Source organism: Helianthus annuus, chromosome 11 (assembly GCF_002127325.2).
Source record: "Helianthus annuus cultivar XRQ/B chromosome 11, HanXRQr2.0-SUNRISE, whole genome shotgun sequence".
NCBI lineage: Eukaryota > Viridiplantae > Streptophyta > Magnoliopsida > Asterales > Asteraceae > Helianthus > Helianthus annuus.
The window spans coordinates 161,316,030-161,322,029 of record NC_035443.2 but is presented as its reverse complement, the minus strand read 5'-3'; the positions used below and the strand labels follow the sequence as shown (position 1 = coordinate 161,322,029).

The 6,000-nt window shown below is 35.4% G+C and overlaps 1 long non-coding RNA gene across 1 annotated transcript; it reads right to left on the bottom strand.

Annotated features, from left to right (window-relative positions):
- Positions 1 to 998: 998 nt before the first annotated feature.
- LOC110890872 lies at positions 999 to 2,399 on the bottom strand. The gene is made up of 2 exons (XR_004872738.1): positions 1,469 to 2,399; positions 999 to 1,246 (listed from the first exon to the last, which is right to left on the bottom strand). It is a non-coding gene; the product is annotated as an uncharacterized LOC110890872 (long non-coding RNA).
- Between the last annotated feature and the right edge of the window lie 3,601 nt (positions 2,400 to 6,000).

Sequence of the window (6,000 nt, the reverse complement as noted above, 5' to 3'; positions counted from 1 at the left end):
AAACATAATTAGCCCACTAATTACTAGCCCATTAACCAAACTCAACCTAAGTTCAAAGTATAATAATTAAAATAAGCCCAATAGTCCCTTAGAATTCATCCCGCCCTCCCTCTCTTGGGTCGTCTCCTACCAGCGATTATCGACCACAACAGCACGTCATCAGCAGCCGCGAACCACCGCCGTCCGACACCAAAGGGTAACAAAATTCTTAAATAGGTTTGAAATTTCATGTGTTTTGACGTTGTTTATGGTTGTTTAGATGATTTTTAGGGTGATTATGTTGTTTAGATGATTTTTAGGGTGGTTACACACGATTTCTAGGGTTGAAAATTAAAATTGAAACATTATTTTATGGAGCGATGAACTAATGCATCAATTTGTTTGTGATAGGAACCATGAGTAGGGACGTTATGGCGCAATTTCTTTTGTTTTACATGACCCGACCCGATACGAACCGATTTTTTTACTTATATACCTAGGGGCCTAAAATTTTTAAAAATGTTTCGCACCACCATGGAAAAATTCTTGGGTCCGCCGTTGCCTATCTTTTTTAATAGTAAAGTATGAGGTGAAATTATTCCTTTGCCTAGCCCAAATATAAATTGGACTAGTGTATAAAGAGAAGCGTATAGAATGCTTCATTTGTATTTCTTACCTCTTATCTTAATAAAAGAAGACGCACACTTAGGGGGGTCGGGGCGCCCCCACCACGCGTGTATACAAATAACACCGCTGCCGCTTGTTTCTATTACGCGTCAATTGATGACGCGTCAAAATTATCACGCGTGAAGAATTGAAGAATGTGAGGGTTTATTGTTGGGTGTTGTGAATGATGGGCTTTTCCACTAAAATCCATCACCAGTGATGGAATAAAGCTCGATGACGTGGCGGAACTTGTTACGTCCGCGTTTGCGTCTAATAAAAGACGACTGAAGGACACTATAAATATAAAAATTTTCTTAAAAGTGTCCAACTTTTCGGAATTTTAAATGATAATATCAATAACGCAGGTGCATTAATTTAACAAAAATTGGGCATGACCCGTCCATTAAACGAGCATACCCCTGTTTTAAACATAAACAAACTAGATACAATTCTACAATTCATTCGACGAAATACTACTAAGAACCAAAACAACAAATTTTGGACTAAAAACATTTGAACAAGCTAGCGGAAGCGTTTGGTATGACATAACATGAACACGCGCTCGCTCCGATTCTCCAAGTCCCCTGAATTGAGGATTTACCTACATTCAACAACAAAGCTTTAAAAAGTTAGTCATTTACTTATTTACTTATAAAACCGTCACTTTAGTTCCATTCGTGCATGTACTTTCATTTCTCTCACGCATTCGATTACCCAATTAAATGGGTATGACATATATTTTCAAACAACTAACCCGTTGGTAGATGATGACGACCAAACATAAAATGTTGTATAAACTAAAACGTCCATAGCATATTCTAACCGCATAAGTTACTTCAATCCGATTATCCTTTCAACATTCAACCGTTTCATTATTATATCAACACTTCGAAAGTCCGACATTCATAACCTGCACTTTCAAACATACTCAATAATAACTTGGTTAGCCAAACCCGTAATCTCAACATATTCATTTACTACATCTTCATAAAAAGGACGTCAACCATTTAAATGCATCCAATTAACTTATATTCCAAACCCAAGGGCATTATTAGTAACGCTAATTCTCAAATGCATCCAAATCATGCATTCGCACATACTTGCACACATACAAACTTACAATCATACACATCTACATACCTAATATACATTTAATCATACCTACAATCATGTATTCATACCTACGTGTTCCGTACGTATTTTTGTATACATTTACATGTAATACATGTCCAACTTCATTACATACATCTATCACATTCTTATATAAATTACATGAGGCTTAGACTTGGGTTTACAACTTATAATCGTCAAGGAAACACTCGAAATCATGTTTGGGAGGCCCGTCGTAGTTCACGGATAATATACCGAAGCCTACGGCGCATAAATCACATAAATAATATTTTTGACAGAACCTTCACCCGGTCGTGTCAGTTCACCACCCGGCCGTGTCAACTCTGCACTTTTCCTAGCCATTAATCCTTACCGAAACGGACATAACTCTCTCATTTTTCATCCGTTTTGCGTCACGTTACTTCCTATATGATTGTAATTTAATATTTTATCATGTGATCTTGAAGTCCAACATCCGAGTTAAGGAATTTCTTAAACGTATTCGGCTTGTTATTCATCTATGAATTATTCGACCCATTCGTGCATTTATCAAAATAATCTATTGATTTGACCTCAACTTCATATGAACTTAATAATTAAAACATTATATTACTTAAACAACTAAAGAAGTGATTATAGAAATCACTTACCTTGAGTACTCCAATAAGTGTATTTGTCACCTTGCCTTATCTTGACCCGTTATCCTCCTATGCTTGAGCTCTCCTTGACACGTTTCTATTATCTCATTCCATTACATCCATTCAATAGTTAGTATACGTAATCATACGCATCACTAATCACACTTCTATTCACGTGTCAATCGCTTAACGAGTTCAACATGTATCACAATACCACAATGCTAATCAATCTAACAATTTATCATTCCATCATCACAAAAGTCATACATGAGCTTCTAGCATGCATAATTATGTATTTACATCATGTTCATTATTCTTTCAAAATTCCATACTTAGAATGATAACATTTTCTAAGTTAGGCAACTTGTTTCATACATTAAACATTTCATACCATTTCTTAACACCTTGGTTTTTTTACACATCCATTCTACTATTTTCTATCAACAACCCGTTTCGACCCGTTGGTGCAATCATATGCATAGACTAGTTGGTAAGTGTTTTAGACACTTAAAACAATCAAATAACTTACTAATAATTTATTAAAATCAGTAGTTCATGATTCATACAAGTGTGCATAACAATACAACTATTTTTACTTAATATTTATACTAAAAAATGTGCAGCAACTTTCTGCGCAGCAGCTGTTCACGACACATTTTAACCCATTTATCTTCTGATTCAGTTCTTCATGTTCAAATATGAAATGATCTACACTCAGAGATCTTTCTAAGCATATAAAGATCGTAAAAATCGGACATTCCTATGATTTTATATGATTTTTACAAAATCAGCACAGAAGCTGAAATGCTTCCAAACAGCTTGCTGTCAAAACGAATTTACTAACTTTTCATGTTGTTTTGACCCACTAAATCTCATAACCAGCCTCTTATGACCAAATATGAAATGTAATATGCGAAACAACCTTTTCAACGATATAAGGCTCGTTGTCTAACTCCTAATAACGAATGAGATACGGCCTTTACAAGGTGACTATCTAAGGAAGTCAAAAGTAACTATTTTACACAAACTTTGTAGGCATTTTATCAAACACTTGGCGGGTTTCGCATTTGTAAGACATTATGTACAAGTATTTATATGCTTTAACTTTCCACTTCTTGCATTCATCTAATCATCACTACTAAAATCAAATAAATTTATACCATACCCCAACTAGCTAACATAAGAATGCATCACATACTACCTAGTTCATCAACTTAGCACAAAGATTAGACATGAATGGTTCACCCATGTCACCATTCTTACTACTACTACTAGTGGGTTTCATCACAAGTGTTTAATACAACCGGATTTATGCAAAATTCATCTTCATCATGATGATTCTAACTCATTTACAGGTTCAATTCATTCAATTATCATGGATTGCTCAAACTCATCTTATCATCTAACATCATATGACATAATAAAACTTACCCTAGGTTAGGAACTCTTAGATGATTGAGAAATTGTTCACATGCAAACGAAATTCATCCAAAATCGCCTTCAATTTGTAGATTTTCTTGGTAAGATGGAGAAGAAGGTTTCTCCCCCTTCCTGCTCTCCCTGCGTCGCAACCCCCACACCCAACACTGGGTTTTCTTTTCCCCTTTTTTTATATAAATTGTCAAATTTTACATATTAAACCCCCAAGGTTACTCTTTGTTATCATTTTCATATACTTACTCAAAGTTTATAAACTTCCTTTACATTTAAAATTTAACTAATCATGTAGGACATTAAAACATCAAAATATTCTATCACACAAGTTTTGGGGTGTTACAAGTCTACCCCCCTTAAAGGAGGTTTCGTCCCCGAAACCTTTCTCATTACGACTGGACCAATTCTACTCCTACTCTTTCATTTCTTCATTTACAATGCTTACTACCACAGGGATGCATTCGAGATCTTGGCAAGAATCTCATTCATTCATAAACGTCTTCGTACACATTGCCCCTCCGTTCTTAAATCAAGTAAATTACTTTCATAATCGCATTAAAGTTAGAATCTGATCCAGAGCTCTTATTAGTGTCGTCTTCACTTTATAATGCTAGCTCCTAGCACATACCATCACTAGCGCTTCATTCATCGAATTTATTCCAAGTGTATACAGTTATTAATCATACAGACTAAGTCTATGGCTTGCATCTAACATCCTATTTAAGCATATTACATATATATATATATATATATATATTCACTACTTGAAATAAATCAATTTATTTTATTTTACTCATACATCATATACTATCTTTCATTTTATTCACTATGAGCCTTCCTTAACATTCCATTTCTATCCTTACTTCTGATTACCCTTAAGCTTATAGGAGGGGTCGATATTTTATCATACGCATTTATAATCATTCGAAAGACTTACGGTTACAACCAAAACCACCCTTCTTAAACTTACTTATCCGTACTTAACACGAAAACTAAGCATTATTTCCATGGTTACTATTGTTATCCATGCCATGCTTATCTTTTCTACAATGTCTTGTTCAAATGAACATGGCCAACAAGCCGAGCATCAAGGTTAGTATTTCTTAACGATACTTGTTGTCTCTTACATTCTATCAGAATTTCCACAGTTACGAGCATTCAAGTTCTATACCACTCGACAATCATTATGAACATACCTGACGGAAGTAAATTCCATTGATTCGTTATCCATGCCTTACGATGATTATTCCTTTCCGATTAGTGACATTGCGTCTCTATTCTTCAAGCTCATCTATGAGTATAAAACTTAACAACTCAAATCATTAACTACCGAGTTCAAATGGCGATCGCCATCTGACCCGTATGTCCCATTTAATACTTCTACCATTCTTGCATACAACGCATTTGCAAAAAAAAATATATTTATGTATATATATATATATATAAGTTTAAACATAATTTGGGTCATATTACTTAAGGAATATTTACTTGTTCGGTCCGTAATTACTTACACATTTGAATATTTTCATTCTTATCATTCTTTTGCTAATTTGCTTTACATTTACTTAACATGGTCAAGCTATCGACTTCTTCTTATGTAGACTAGTTTCGCCTTTTTATACCTCAAGTCCGCTTCGCGGATTTGAACATTGCATTCATGCTTTTCATTCCTTGAACCCGTCTCGCGGATTCAAGCATCGCATTCGTATCTTTCATTCCTTGAATCCATCTTGCGGATTCAAGCATGGCATTCGTATCTTTCATTCCTTGAATCCGTCTCTCGGATTCAAGCATCGCATTCGTATCTTTCATTCCTTGAATCCGTCTCGCGGATTCAAGCATGGCATTCGTATCTTTCATTCCTTGAATCCGTCTCGCGGATTCAAGCATCGCATTCGTATCTTTCATTCCTTGAATCCGTCTCGCGGATTCAAGCATGGCATTCGTATCTTTCATTCCTTGAATCCGTCTCGCGGATTCAAGCATGACATTCATACATTGTTGGTCTGTACTTTTTACGGATTCAACATTTTATTCTTATCATTTGCACTTTTTACTCGTACGAAGTACTCTCAATCTCCCGAGAGTCTTACTACTCATTTCACCCATACGCCCACCTGCTACCCAATTCTAACGGACGTACCTGTAACAATTACCGCGGTCTCACGAACGT